At 30.8% G+C, this 16923-nt stretch overlaps 1 protein-coding gene and 1 long non-coding RNA gene across 2 annotated transcripts in view; one reads left to right on the top strand and one right to left on the bottom strand.

Moving 5' to 3' along the window:
• Positions 1 to 16923, top strand: part of LOC118203019 (patched domain-containing protein 3-like) — a 331935-nt gene that overhangs the window by 31523 nt on the left and 283489 nt on the right. The gene's annotated exons all lie outside the window — the stretch shown is intronic.
• LOC118200771 (uncharacterized) overlaps positions 5792 to 16923 on the bottom strand; it is a 123959-nt gene continuing 112827 nt past the window's right edge. Inside the window, exon 3 of the long non-coding RNA XR_015039399.1 lies at positions 5792 to 6154. This is a non-coding gene — a long non-coding RNA (uncharacterized LOC118200771). The remainder of the gene's footprint in view (positions 6155 to 16923) is intronic.

The following is a 16923-nucleotide window of genomic DNA, read 5'->3' as shown; positions in this document are numbered from 1 at the left end:
AAAGGTTAATAATTTCAATTATATACTTCATATTTATTTCATCGGTCTTGCGCGTAAGACTTGCAATGGATATTTCCTTACAATATTTTCTGCTTTCCCAGTAAACGAAATTCGTTCAAGTTAAAACAATAAATACCCGAAAAGCTTTCCTAGCTTTCCTGATATGTTTAAATGTTATGTTAAAAAACTCCTGAAGTTTTATTTAACAAAGAAATTAATTTAAAAAAAGTAATATTTATAAAAGTCTGAAAGCTTTCAGATGTTATATTACGCCCAAAGGGGCAGTTTTTTAACATTTTGTGTGTTACCTTTATTTATTAACTATCATGTTCTTTGCACTTAACCATAAAATTCAATTCAACAGTAATATCAAAAATATTTTTCTGTTTTCTCTGTTTTAACCATTGCTAAAACGGAAGTTATTTCTCGCATTTCCTGGCCAAAACTTTTTGTGCGCATTTTACTAAACTGAGAGAAGTATTTTTTTTTTTCCCCAAAGTTAAGAAAACTTACTATGATTAAGAATGAACAGATTATATCTTTGCTCGCGCATTTCGTACAACTGTATAAATACTCCTCAGGATAAAGCCATCAAAGAATTATTTAATATTTTTTTATCAAAATATTGGCATACGCCTAACTTCTGTGGCATGGACGTAAAAAATGCCATTTACACTGTCTTATAAAGGATGTTATAAAATAATCAGTTTACGTTTTAAACTGAGATATGTGTAATTTACTGTGAAGAATTCAAGTTTGAAAAGAAATAAATATGTAGTCCATTGAATCGTCTGTTTTTGAATAAGAAAATTAATTACAAAAACTATTCTCTGAGGTTTCGCGTTAGAAGGCATTTAGAATTACAACGCAGCACATTAGCGTTAATTTCTCCTGGAAACATTAACGTCACTTCGAGAACAACAATTGTTAGGAATTAATTGGGGGGATGAGATGAAACACTCGCTCTTACTTCTTCTCAAGAAAACCTTGCGCAAGCATACGTAAGAGAATCTTGCGCTCTCAGGAGAATCTCGACTAGCTTGTCATTTTTTATTTCTTCTTCGTTTCGGCTTTAGAAAATTATTAGATTATAAGTTTGTTTTTGATCAGTTACAACTTGGCAGGTAAGTCCTTTAATTAATTTCATTTAAATTAATGTAGGCTTTCACACCCATCACACCGATTAATATCAATATGAAACTGTTCGTTCATATTAACATTTTTTAAGCGATTCAAGATCGGTTTGGGATAAGGCTATAACTTTAAATTTGTCTTTTACGTCTATTAAACATTTATTAAACAGTATTGTACCTGTATATAGACTGCTTTAGACTTAACTTAAAATAAAACTGAAAAACAGCATATAACTTGATGATTTCTTCATGCAGTATTTACTGACAACACCAAGTACAAAGAGTGTTCCCACATTTTTGTAACGATTTTGCAAAGATTTATATATAAACAAAACTGAGAATTTTATTTTCTAATATGTTTATTCTGATAGCCGTTTTATTGAACTATCATATTACATCTTGATTTCCAAAATAAAAGTCCTCTTAAAACCATCAAGGTTGATTTTTATTCCATTTCTCCTTCACAATCTTCCAGTTCATCCAATGCATCCAATGCACTGAATGACAGCATTAAGCGGTGAGCAAAAATATCCTTCAAAAAAGCAATGGAATAAGTCGAATAATCCCTCATTTGGCGACATTTTCTAATCCTTGGCAATTTTTAAAATCTATTTGGATCTTATTTCATGACTTTTCCTCTCATTTGATAAATTTGCGTCTCATTTGGCGACTTATCAATTATTTCAGTTTAAAAATTTATGAGACAGAGATAATATTAACCGAATTTTTTATCACAGTAAGCGACACATTTTCAATGCTTTCGCATACAGACGGGCGGGACTTCGGCGATTCGATATCAGTATCCGAATGATAGCATTAACCGCTTATTGCATTAAGCGGCGTGTACTGTAACTTGTTTCAGTGGTATATCTCCCATTTGGCCATTGATTGTTTGTCCCATGGCGTACATTTTAAACTTAATTTTTCCCCTATGCTGTCAACCGCGCATAACTGAAATTGCAAGTACTGAATCAACAGGAATTCGTCTGTAATATTAAGCAATGTAAAAAATTATATAAATCATAACTAGCCGTTACATCGAATTAATTATAATATCCGTTATATCAAATAAAACAATTATTGCATTAAATATATTTATATATTTTCTTGCTTGAGGAAATATTCCAATGAATTCCTTCTTTTGAAACATTAGGAATCTTTTACATAACATCTTGATAAAAATAAAATAACTTTTTAACTCACAAAGTAAAGGAAGTATTGTAATCACGAGAAATTCCGAGTACCATATTTCAACGAAAATATACATTTTGACCGTTATCGAATGTAATTTAATGATGTTTTTGCGTGACATCTGTACGTAAGGACAGAATAAAGGACTCTTTTTCCCCCAGACGAATTTCATATAAATGGTTTCAGAAGAAGTTTCTTTTTTTTTTTTTTTTTTTTTTTTTTTGTCTTGTTTTTGTTTTTGTGTGTGTATGTGGCGTCTCTATGTACGTACTACGTATGTATCTCGCAGAAACTCAAAAACGAGAAATCTCAGAAATTTGAAATTTTTTATATGGGACTGCTAAAATAGTTGTACACCTCCCTTTTTGGTTGCAATATTGTCCGATCGCAAGCAAATATACAGACCCATCCTATTTCTTACTCGGCCTAGTAGGCTCAGTTTTTTTTTTTTTTTTTTTTTATTTTTTATGTTAGTTAATTGTGCTTTTTGCTTTAAAAATGATTGAATTATATTGGTCTTATCTTCAGGTTAACGTTTTTATGCATTTAGTTAATATGCATCCAATAGTTGTAGAATAACAATTTAAAAAGTGGTTTAAGTGCAAACTAAGCTTAATTTTTTTTACCATAGCAGCGATATTTGTTTATATTTGAAACTTAGAAGAATAGTGAATGGAAGTCTTTCTGCACCTTCAGCGTCTTTTTGCCGTTTGGGACCAAAAAAACTGCCTTCTTGCCTGATGGCCGAATTGCTTGTTTTTGAGTAGAAACTGTAATTTTAATTGTAAAGATTGTTCTTTTAATTGTTTTAATTCTATCTGGTGTTTTATGTTTTTCTATATCTTTCATTTTTATGAAAATATTTGAGTTTTTATGCATTTTGTTTTGCCGCGAAGTGAGAACTAAATTAATTGAATGAAAAATATGTCTGTAATGTAACTGAATGGGAAATATGTCTAATGAAGTTCGCGGAATACGTTTAAATGAAATGCAGGGAAAAAAATATGTATTATTTAATATTCCGTGCAAGGAAGTCATGTCGTGTATACATCTGATTTTTGTTTATATTTAGTGAATAAAACTACAATAGTGTTAACACTTTCATTAATAAAGAAAATTGAAATAAATCCTCATTTACAAAATTTAAAAGCGCGAAATTCCCATGTCTTAAAAATGTAATAAAAATTACAGTATCCTTATAACGGTGGCTAGTAAGTAAAATGCAAATTACTTTGAAATCAAATTCCATTGGGAATTTCAAAAGCTGTATTCATTGAATAATATGAGAGAGAAAAATCATTTTACCAATTTTTTTAAAGATTAAGCTTTAATCATCGCGACAAAAGTTTCTTAAAAGACTGATCGAAAAGTATGAAATTTTAAATAACATTAGCTAATTTATGTATACTCAACTGTTCTATTCCTTCATTTATTTTTAGTATATAAATTGCGATTTAAAATTTAAAAATATCAAGAAGAGCGTAGCTTAAGTTGTAAAGTACTTTTCTAGGCTATCAAGCTCATTGCTCACCTAAATCTTTCAACCATATCTCCCCTTTAAATCTCCAAATCTGCTCTTCATTTTCCGCGAATGAGAAATTGTTTCACATTTCGTCGATAGATGGCAGTACATGTATCGCGCTAGAGGATTTGAGTAGACTCTCTCGTGTTGATTTTAACAGACGATTTTTCTTGGATAATCGATCATCAAGCTTCTCATAATAAAGTGAAATGGTGCATTGTTATATTCATTATATTGTCAATAATATTATTTCTGAATACTTTGCATGACATTAACTTCAAGATTTTCCTTGACAAATGTTTTATCTGAAATTAAATCATATGATATTAATAATTCCATTTCAGAAATGTTTTTTCTAGATTGCTATCAACATCAATCGTAGTCATTGATAAATTTCCTATTGAAATAATAACAGTTCACTTGCGGTTTTACTGTAGTTTTCTTTTCTTAAAAAAACTGCTTTTGATATTGCTGAATTTTGTCCGAATTTTGTCATCTTATTTGTAGTCCGAACGTCCTTAAAGATCCAAGATTTGAATAAATATTTCACTTTTTAGTTATCATATGCATCTTGAATTCGGAATTTTTTTTTTTTTTTTTTACCTTTAAAGCAAAATTTTCAGTAATAAATGTGTGATATTTCATTAATATGATTTCTAGGAAATAAAAATATCGTTAGAATGAATATAGCATATATGATTAAAAAATGAATAAACGTCAGTTGCATATTATTCTATAAAAATATTTTAATATAAGTAATATTTTATATAAATAATATTCCTGAGTTACCTAGCTTTTCATACAAACAAGATTTAGAAAATTTTTTTGCAAAAATTTAAAATGAGCAAATGGGGGGGATTATGTTTTACGTGTGATAAGATGGTCTCTGCACTATTATTGTAAAAAATCAAAGGAGTTTTTAATGGCATCTATCACACGTATAGTATAGATTTGGAAAGAATTTTATTTAGATTAGATTTAGAAAACTTTTCGTAAAAATTTAAAGTGAGCATATGAGGGGGTACTCTACGTGTGGTAAAATGGATTCTACATTGTTATTGTAAAAAATCAAAGACGTTTCTAATGTCATCTATCACACGTACAATATACATTTAGGAATAATTTTATTTAGATTAGATTTAGAAACATTTTTCGCAAAAATGTAAAATGAGCATATGGGGGGGGGGGATTATATTGCACGGGTGATAAGATGGCCTCTGCACTATCATTGCAAAAAGTCAAAGAGGATTTTAATGCCATCTGTCACACGTACAATATACATTTAGAAATAATTTTATTTACAATAGTACGATTTAGAAAACGTTTTTCCAAAATTTTTAGGTGAGCATATGGGCGGATTATATTGCGCGTGTGAAAACATTGCCTCTGCCCTATTATTGTAAAAAATTAAAGAAGTTTCTAACGATATCTATCATGCGTACAATATGGATTTAGGAATAATTTAGGAGCATAAAGTTATATTTTGAAAATATAACTTACCAGTAAGGATTCACTCTTTTAAAATAATTCTACTTTAATTAAACTTAGGAGATAATATAATCAATTAATCAATACTGTTTAGGAAATAAAATATCACATAATAAGGTGTAGTAATTTATGCATTGTAAAAATTTAAATCGAAACTTTATATTTGTATATATTATGGACTGGCAATAATTGTCTGTGTTAACTAGACGCATTTTTCTTTGCTAATGGCAAACAATCATACCTTTCTCAGATTAAAAAACAATAATAATTTAGAGCAGCCTATTTTAAGTGAAGCCGAACGAAACTGAAAGGGGACTCGTTCAAAGCTAGCTGAAAGAGAAGTTGTTCAATTGCGAAATTTTTCAGGGTTTAAATTGACTTCCTCGCTCCTTGAGAATTCTGAAAATCTCTTAATTTGTCAAGATTTATTAAATTTATTTGGAGAAAATTCACAGACTCTCAAAATTTCCAGAATTTTATTTGGAAAGATTCATTACAGCGTTGAGAGTAATACACTAATAAATCATGACATCAAAAAGGTACATGCGACAGACACTGCAGCATTCGCACGAAGAATTTTCCTAGCAAATGCGGTCATACGTTCTGAAACATGAAGGTAACTGTAACAAAATTGCGTATGCTTTTAGTACGCACAACTTGCGGTTTGGACATTCATTCATATTGTGAAACATTCGTTAGTGGAAAATGGGTTGCCGTACACTCTTTAAAGGGTATTGGTCGATCTTGACCGCCATCCGTGAAAACAAATTGTAGTAGTAATTTGCCTGCATTGCGTTCACCATCCTTTAATTGGGCTAAACTGAAAAAAACTTAAAATGTATTTAAACGTAAACCAAATAAAATTATTAGACTGTAAATCAGAGTTACATTATACAAAAATTAATTCTTTTATAATAAAATGCCTGTAATTTTCTTCTTTTTTTAAATTATTTTTTTTAATTCACATAAAAGAGTCTTCAAATTTCTAAAGAAGTATTTCAGGTTTCTCCTATTCTCTTTTTTTCATTAACATTGTTTTTTTTAAAAAAATTTCTTGTTCATGCTCATTATATTATCTTTGTGCGAAACAGCTTAGTAGAAGAATAATTCGCATTTTTGAAAGGATAAAAAAGATAAAGAGAAAACAAACGAAAAAAGACAAAATGTCTGAAAGGTTTCAGAAATTACGTCTAAAGAGGCATTTTTTTAACGTTTTGTTTGTTACCTTTATTTATTGAATATCATGTTCTACGTACTCAAACTATAAAATTCAGTTCAACAGCAATATAGAAAACAAATTTTAAAATGAGCATATCTTTAGAATTTCCGCTACAGAGTCTCGCGCTTTTGGTGATAATTTTTTTTTTTTTTTTTTTTTTCTCTCTCTCTCTCCCCGTACAGTGAGTGTTGCCATTGCTCGCTTTGAAATCGTTTAGTTTTTTAATCAAAAATTCATTGAAGCGTTACAAAATCTAAAATCTGTAATAAAACAAATTTAAATTAAAACTAGGGCTCCCATATGCCCATATTCTATGGAAGATTACGTTATTCAAATTTTTATGGCTCTACGTACCGTTGTTTTAACACAATGCGAGAAACATACATTTATGTAGATTCTTCATTATTTAATTTCTTTAAATATAAGACAAGGCGATATTATATGGTGGCAACGATTTGAAAAGTGATACAACCTTTTAAAGTTTTAAACGCAAAATGCCAAAACAAAATTAACAGTCCTTCAGAGCAAATTGCCTCTTTGCACTAAAAACGAAAAAAGGCATTTTTTAAGGCCAAATGGCGTTATCCCGAATGAGCTATAAGTCTCAGAACAGGATTTTGCGTCGTCCACTATAAAAGGCTGTATTATTTTTCAAATTATTGCCACCGAATCTAGTCGTCCAGTATTACTTTTCAAGAAAATAAAGAATGAAATATCTTCATATATGTATCGATTCTCCTGGCAATGTGAAAAAACGACGGTACCTTAGGCCATCAAATTTTATTCGGCCATCATATTCGGGTAACGAATATATGAACCTCGAAAACTGAAATTTCAATTTCGAATTTTATATTTCATATTTTGGAAAATTCGGATACATTTTTTTATTAACAAACTCACCGGTTTGAAAGCGAGCAGCAGAAACACTGTACGGAATAAAACATTTTTCTCTCCAGAGCGCGAGACTGTCTCTCGGATTTTTTAAAGTTATGCTGTTTTTAAAGATTTTATGATGGAATTGAATTTTATGTGGCGTAAGTGCGAAGAACATGATATTTAATTAATAAATTTAACGAAACGTTGATAATAAAAAAACAAAAAAAAAATGTTTTGCAAGACTTCTTAGTGAGAAAAACTGAACATTGATATCATTGAACTGAGAAAGAGCACTGTATTGGGAATTCTAAACATATGCTGCTGTGCTGCTCTTAAAATTGTTGTAATTATGCCGTTGAATTCCATACGGTATAAGTGTGAAGAAACTTATGATTAATTTTTTTCAGGCACTAACCATTTCGGTGGTGATCATTTTATTATGGAGGCACCTAGGCGGCCACCGTTACCTCCTATGAGGGAACAGATAATACAAATCCATGCCTTTCGAGGGGGATTCGAGCTCGAGGCCTTCAGTATCGCAGGCGGCTCCTCTAACGACTCTGGCGTTTGGGCGACAATTAATGCTTAATAATAAAGCTAAAAAGGCAAAAAGAAATGAGTTAGAAGGAAATGAGTGCAAAGGCAGACTGGTAGACTGCAAGCTTAGAGAGAGTGTAAAATAAACCTTAACAAACTCTTTTGGATGACCGTTAAAATCTGAACCCTTTCAGATTTTTTAACGTAAATTTAAAGCAGAAGTATCACAAAGTTTAAACCTAACTTTAAAAGGGTCACTAAAGCTTTCAAAAATATGAAAAACATCAAAAGTTTATTTTTTAGCTAATCAAAATCGAACCTTTGTAATTTACTATTTAAGACAATTAATAAAAGATCAAGAACTTTTTAACTAAATATAGTTTCAAATTGTAAGAGAAATACGCCAATGTAAAATATCAAACTAAGGAAAACAGCAAAGCTCCTCCCCCCTTCCCTCCTGAAGAAGAAAGATCTGTGCCTTATTACTCGCGAAATCGATAGAGTTGTATTCAAAACCCACATCAAAATAAGTTACTGTTGTATCCAGTTATAAAAAATTCAATTTTTTTAATTAAATTATCAAAAAAAGATTAAATCATCATTTAAAATAACTTCTTTATAAGTGAATATTACTATTGCCTGCTTCTGAATATTCACATGCACTTATAGTAAAATATAGCAGAAAAATATTAAAGATAAAAAAGCGCACAGAGTTTTTATTAATAATTCTTAGTGGTATTATTAAGTAATTAATTATTATTTTAAAAATAGTAAGACGTAATATTTCCATGTTTATTATTATTCCATGTTTTAAATACATTGAAGGAAATCTCTTCGAGGTGTTTATTCTTTTCTCTACTCGGATTCTCTTCCAAGCAAAATAAAAAAAGAATAGAAAGTATTGCCGTTTAGGAGTCACATTTGTTGCAAGCCCTCGTGCACCAGCGATCTGCTATATAAATGCTCCTTTACAGTTTAAAGAAATAAATCTTTTCTTCATTAAACACCTCCATATGTCTTCGGCTTATCATAATTCAATAAAATGATATCATTATAATAATTATTATTAATCTACATAATATAAAGATTAATCTATAAAATATAATGATTAATCGATTAATTAATAATGATTGATCATTATTAATGAATAATTGATAAAGTGATATCCTTATTATCGATAAAATGATATCATAGCATGTTTTTGCTCTACTGTTTGTCTTCACCATTTTGAACAACTTGTTTTAAATAAAAGATTTTTGTATTTCACATCTTTAATTTCTAGGGGACTGTTTTTTTAAATTAATATGTTATTATAACTGCTTAGTTTAAAATTATTTAAAGTGCTGAATTTAAATGAGTATCAAGATTAAGACTGCAGTTTTCTTTTACTCTATAAGTTTTATATTCTTTTAATTTTTAAATACTTTTTTAACATTTTTGGAAATTCAATGGTAAATTCTCCAAAAGATTAAATTGCAAGTTAAAATGTTCAGATTATCTTTTTTAATCATTATCAAAATTATTAAAGGCATTAAAGTTTTATTTGAACAGTTCCGGAACTCAGAGTTTAATTTCTAAAATTAGTAAGCCTTCAGAAAAGAGAAACAAAAGTAAATAAATAAAATAAAAACCATGAATAAATTTTAAATAAATGTTAAAGCTAAATAAATATAATTAATTAAGTTAAAGCCGTCAGGAAGGAGAAACAAAAGTAAATAATAAAAATAATAATCATTGATAAATTTAAAATAAATGTGAAAATTAAATAAAAGTATAACCACGTAAGTTAAATTATTGGCAAAGACTTGAATAATATATAAAAATAATAAAATAAAGTTCCGAACCTCATCTTAGTAGCTTCGACTAGAATTAAAATTTCCGTTCAAAATCTGAAAAGTATCGGAGCCAACCTCTGATGAGTTTTCGCTGAATTTAATCCTTGAATATACCGTATAATATATCAAAGAATAATAGAATAACAGCCGCCCAGTTGGTATAACTCTGACTGCTAAAGCGATAGGCCTGGGTGAAGAAGGCATTGTTGTAACTGTCCGTGCCTTCATAGGAAGCAATTGTGGCCGCCCATTTTTTTTCTCAGCATAACAATGAAAAAGAGTAAAACAATTAAAGCTTCATTAATGAGGATAAAAAAAATGTTAGAAACAGCGTTCGAACGTGGAAGAAAATATTAGAGAAAACAGAGGTGGCTATGAAAACAAAATTGTCTGCCACTCTCTGACCTGTCGATATAACTGCAACATCAAACAGAACATGAGACGGGGCGATGCCTCCAAAAAAATATTATATAAAGTATAAACAAAAAGTTGATTTTTAAATTGAAAACAAACGTAAAGTCTCAATTTTCATCTCCTTATTTGCTTACAACGATACGAAAGGTCCGCAGATGCTTTTTTTTTTTTTTTTTTTTTTTTTTTTTTTTTTTAATTTTTTCATGAGAAATACATGTGTTGAATACGTTTAAGTCATTCATTTAGCATTTCATTATATTAAGGCCTCTGCCACTTAACACACTTTTAGTACATAAATGACGTCCCCTTCAAAGTCCTATTGTAAATCGCTCATAAGTGAAACAGCCGACACAGAATCAGCAGAATTAAAGGCACAAACAGGGCGACAACAAAAAATATGCCCATTCTCGAACAATTTATAGCATTTCCCTGAAAGGTAAGATTTCGATAAGTGGGTGGGGTTTTCGCTTTGCCTAAACACCTCAACTTCCATCAATGTGTTTGCTTCTCAAGGGAAAAGGTACGAATTTAGAAGTTAGTATTGATTTCAAAATTTTATTTATTATCAAAATAAAATGTTATGAGATCAAAAGAATCTTCGGTTAAAATTGTGCTCCAGTTTTATATAAAGAACAGCTGTTCTTAATTAGAGCTCTGGTGTGCTCCGGGTAGAATTATGATTTATCTCAAGAGCTAAGAAATACCGGAACACGGCTCTGAATGGCTCCGGTGCAATTTAACTACAGTCGGGACTTGAAACCTTTTCCTATAATTACTATAAGATATGATTCATTGTTTTTGACTGAATATGCTTTAACACTCGGAATACAATCCAGAAACGGATCTTTTCTGTCCATTATCCCACGATTTTCCATATTTTTTCATAGGTCTAATCATTAATATGATCCACTTTCACTACTTTCCCAGGAAGCAACACTTTTTCGCAAGTGAAAAAAAAAAAAAAAAAGACTTATACTCTTATTTTCCTCCTTCCTTTCAACAACCTAACAACCTTTCATTTTCATCGTTTATTTTCTTGGTCGGTTTTACTATCTTCAAGAAAACTGGAGAACTTTCCACATAATTCTCATCTGACTCGGTCAGAGATTTTTTTTTCTTCTCTTCCGCAACTTTCTTCTTTTATTTATTTATTTTTTTTTTACGGCGGATACTTGCTTTCCTTACATTGAACACTCCTAAAGCCGGAAGTGGTGGTCATTTTATTCTGGAGGCACCTAATAGGCCGCCACCGTTACCTCCTATGAGAGGACAGACAATTTAAATTCCTGCCTTCTCCGGGATTCGAACCCGGAGCCTTCGGTATCTCAGTCGGCTCCCCCTGACCACTATACCGTCTTGGTAGCTATTTATATAATTATATATATATATCTATTTATATAATTACCATTTTTTGTTCCTCAGCTTAGTATATCTAAAATTAAGCTATATGAATGAGTTTCTTATTAAATCCGTAATTGAGACACCTCCCCCCCTCTTATATTGTGTACAGTTTCTTTGGAATGATATCAAAATGAATATGTATTGCCAAATTATTTTCAAGAGCTGTACTACAAAATGTTCCTAATTTCAAGATCAAAATTTTTCTTTACTTGCAGCAGAAATGTGCTCGAATGTACTTATCTATCTCGATGTACTTATCTTAATTAATTACTTATCTTAATAAAAACCTAATTGGGGTATTGCTATTATTATCTTAATTAATTAGCAAAAATGAATTTCTAATAAAGAAATGTCAAGAATATCCAGAAAGATATATACTCCAAATCTGGACCGAACTACCAGTGTTCAGCGACTTGACCGCTCCTCTGCTATCACTTTTAGGATAGTTATTTCAATTAATAAGAAACGAAATAGAACGATGTATTTTAAAACTTTTTGTTACCAGTAATGACTTTGGAAACAAGAAGACTGATATAAGAGATAAGAATAACGAATTCAATTTAATGACGGCCAACAGGCAACATTAACGCATTATCTTTCTGTAGAAAATAGTTTGACATGTGTTGTCCTATAACAGCAAAATCTGGAAAGCGAGTAATGAAACAGACTATGCATTTTTACATTAAAATAATAACCTCTCGAAAGGACTTTCGCGTCACCGCAGATTTACAGTGCCCCAATGACGCACAGACATACATACATCGCTATCCTGGTTGGACGGCGAAATATTGGGTTTAAGACCATTTTGGAATATCTGTGCTCAGCGACTTTATTTAATCGGCCACTGTAGGCTCAATTTAGATGCCTTGAGAATTTTTTATGCAACATACTACAAAATTTAAGCTTTTATTCAAAAGCCAGTTGCGTATAGAAAATCTTAAAATATCTGCAATCATTAAGCTACATCAGGGGATCACTCATGCCATAGTAATAAATTTTAAAAGATGGTCACCCGTAGTACTCATGGTAGTCACACCTTTTCGTACCTATAATCAGCTTTCACACTTAGGTTAATTAAAATTATATATAAAAAAATCTTAAAATGTCTACTATTATTAAGCAACATCATGGGATCACCCATGGCATAGTGATAAATTAAAAGACGTCACCTGTGGTACTCATGGTAGTCAATACTTTCAGATTTATGTTTCATACCTATTATTTCATACCCCAATTAGGTTTTAATTTCTCTAAATATTGCGATAAGACTGTACAGTCATTGGGTTTTATTGATGCAAGAGGCGTGAAAAATGAGCAATGCCCTCTTCGGGACTCAAACCTGGACCTCTCGAATACTCGCCGAGTGTGCTACACTACCACAAAGGCATGTTTGAAGGAATGAGAAAATACCTTGTAAGATAATTAAATAATGTAAATTCCGCCTTTTTCCCCTTCCGTGTAATTCGCATATAAACATGACAGCTGCAACACTTTCTTTCTCTTTTTTACCAGTATCTTTCACCTTCAAATTCTGTCTCAGCTAGCATATTTCTTTTAATTTGATTTAATAATGCCTTCCCCCCCCCCGATTGAGAATTTTTCCGGTGGTTTTCAGATTCACAAGAAAAAATTCCAAGACCTGAGAATGACCTGAGTGAGACCTGACGTCAGAATGAAAACGAGCTTTCCACCATTTCTTTTCTTCCTGCAATTCAAAATGAGCTAATTTCTTGCAGGTCCCATGCTTAACCATTGCATCTCATAAAGGAATAACAGTCGTAAGGGATAATTTCGCTTTTCTTTGCCTGCTGTTCTTGACCTAATTTTCGGATGTTTTCGTCAATAGAGCAATGAAGCAAAAACCCAGACACCACGCATTTCTAACTTTCTTCGTGGTGCCTTGAGAATGGGTTTCGAGTGCTCGCAGGCAGGAAAGCACGTGTCAAGTCGAAATCCACTTGAATTCGTGCTTAATGAACTAGTTAAAAGCTGATTACGATTGTGAAGCTAGAAATATTCGTAAAATGGGTTTCTGTTCTGGTTAACAGTTCGAGGTTAGGGAAGACGCTTAATTATATTTTAATAAACTCAACATTGAATTAAATCGCTGTAATTAAATGTGGCCTTAAAGCAGATTGTTATTTTCTCCACGTACGATAAGTGAATAACGCGGGACATAAATAGCAAGCGATGTAAAAATTTTATTTATATTTCAGCTTCTTATAAAATTTGATCGAAAGTACGACAGGTTATCGTCTACTGAATTTATATTTTCTTGTTATACAACAGTGACTCCAAAAAGTGTTCGTATACTTTAAGAGTTTGTAGAAAAAGCGTTGTAGCCCGGAAATGAATTCGAATATAAAACCCAATAAAGTTGTGTTTAGAAATGGCCCCGTCTAGAAAATACTGGTTTTTACATCTATCTCTCTAACTACGTATCTAAAATACTACACATACAAACACACATTTGTATACTTTTGGTACGACCGATTGCAACCAAAAAGGAGAATCTGATTAATTTAAATTAAAATGCATTTAATTCGTGAGATATCTAACTGAAATCATTACACATTTTTATAAAATTACATTACATATTTTTTTCACTTTTTAAACATACCGAATATGCATAACATTCCCATGTTTATCTATTAAGTATATTTGTCTGTTATCCTATAGAATGATTTGCTATTCCACCTGGACCATCTCTGTATTCACCTGAACCTATACTTCTTACTTAGACCATCTGCGCACGCCATATTAAGTTTTAAAAGAACCCTTTCAGGCGATCTTTAAAATCGGAACACTTGCAGACTTCTTTTCAGAGATTTGTAGAGAAATTAGGTATTTTTTTGGAAGCAGGAGTGATGAAAAATGAGCAACGCCTTTGCCAGGAATCGAACCACGGACCTCTGGAATACGCGCCTAGCGTGCAGGCTACCACACCACGAAGGCATGCTAAGAAGGCGGGAGAAATATCTGATAGATTTTTCACCATGATTAATTCATTATTAATGTTAGTTATTAAAAATTGATAGCTTTTGTCTATACATTCAAAACTTTTGGTAACTAAGCTTTCTAGAGGTCGAAAGTATTTTTAGTGCGTTACTTCTCACACGTATTCTTTAGTTTAAATTTCTTCTATCAGTTTTTCACTTTTATTGAATTCCACGGGCAAATACATCCGACCTACGTTTTTTTAATGAATTAAAAGAAAACTGAATTTTATTAAATAAATAACATTAATAATGTAATATAAACTATAGCATTTGGAAAATGTTCGGGGAAAGACTTTCTAATTAAGATAAATTTATAGGGTTTTTTTAAAAAGCAGTTACAATTTATGTTTTATACATTATACGTATATTTAAAAGAGCAAAAATTTTCTGTAGAAGTTCTAATCTTTTAATTTACTTTCAAGCATAAAAAAATACCAACTGCTCTCTTTTTGCGTGACTGGAAATGTACGTATGAAGGAACACGCTCTGCATAAGAATTCTCTGATAATCTCATGTGTGTATTTCATAAGATAACATCTTAACTGACTTCAAAAGTTCTTATTTTGGGAGAAAAATAAAGAAATATTAAGTGAATACAGCGGTATAAATCAAGAATTAAATTCAAATAAATTTTAACCTAATTAGTGTAACTTAGCGGGAATTGTCATAGTGACATTGAAACATTGTCATTGAAACAGAAATTGCTTTTCACTCAAAATTCAATTAGCTAAAATGCTTCATAGGAATAAGTTCTTTGAATATCAACATTGGTTTATAATCCCTTCTATTCACGGAAATATTTGGCCCGACTTGAATTGCCGGTTTGGCTTAGCCTTATTGCTCGAGTAAAGACGAAACACCTTCGTATTTATTTATTAATTATTGTTCATTGAACGGGAGGTGGTTTGTTCCCCTTGAAAAGTCAACTAATTTTCGATCAGTGACAATGATTACATGCATTTAATTTAATTCTTGCCCTTAATTTATTCCTTTTACAATTGAAATTTTGTTCTTCATGATGATTTAATTCCAGTCCCCGTAAAAACATTATTAACATTTTACTTTCAAGTTACTTCAAAACATCTTTCAAAATATAACTTACTAGTATGGATTTACTCTTTTACGATCATTCTACTTTAATTAAACTTAGGAGATAATATAATCCATTAATAAATATTATTTAGTAAATAAATTATTATTAACTTACTTTGCAGCAATTGGGCAAGTAGTAACTTGTTTTCGCACTAAATGAACAACATATATATATATATATAAATTCTAGATAAATTCTAGATATATATATATATATATATAAATTCTAGATATATATATATATAAATTCTAGATATATATATATATATATATATATATATATATATATACAGAAAGATAAATAGATATTATACCTAGTCATTTGTTATGTTTATTCACTTATAATACAGACTCCAGTAACAGTATCAGAAAATTAAATATACAAAGTTAATTTCTCTGTTCTACTTCAAATACGATATGAGAAAGTTGAATTTTGGAGCCCACATTATTGGGCTTTCTAACTATAAGCAGCTATAACTTAGATTAAGTGTTCAAATTTTTAAGGAATAATTTAGTAATAATGTGTTTATCTACGTTCCTCGCATTGCGGGAAAACGACGGTACTAGAGCCATCAAATTTATAATATTAATAGACGTTTTAATATTATAGGTACTGTGCACTGAAATTATTTAATTTTATTCTAATCAAAAGCTTCAATTTGAAAAAAAAGTCTCAATTTTTTTATGAAAAAAGAAAAGAGAAAGAAACAGCGTCTGTTCAGCGAGGATGAATGACTGTAATATTTTCCAAAAAATTAATATCGCGCCAGAATGCTTCTCGAAAATTATTTTAACGAGATAATCACAAAACCAGTATTGTAATCACAGACGATGGTGAAACTCTTAATCAGATGTCTTTTAATCTCATCTAATAACTGGACTCCCAAGGCCATATAGATGTACCAAAAGAAAGCTGAGCTTCGAAAAGGAAAGCAAGTGTAAAATTGTCCTTTCTTTCCTACACCAAATGACCAACAGTTGAAACACCTATAACTTTTATTGTCTAATTTTTTCCCCTACAAAAGATTGAGATTACTCGACATTCTAGTCAGTTCTTCCAGGTTCTTTCGAGTTCATTATTATTCTTTCCAAGGCACTCGGATTTCCTTCACAGATGGAGCATTTATATATCCGATCTGCCCACATTACATGCCTAATAGAGGAAGGAAAAAGAATTCGTGGGAAATATTAATTACGTCTTGTCACCTTGAAGTTC

Source organism: Stegodyphus dumicola, chromosome 2 (genome assembly GCF_044657685.1).
Source record: "Stegodyphus dumicola isolate Sdum_Otavi_A_Nest chromosome 2, ASM4465768v1".
Taxonomy (NCBI): Eukaryota; Metazoa; Arthropoda; class Arachnida; order Araneae; family Eresidae; genus Stegodyphus; species Stegodyphus dumicola.
Note: the sequence above shows the minus strand (reverse complement) of the source record. Positions and strands in the feature narration are given on the sequence as shown.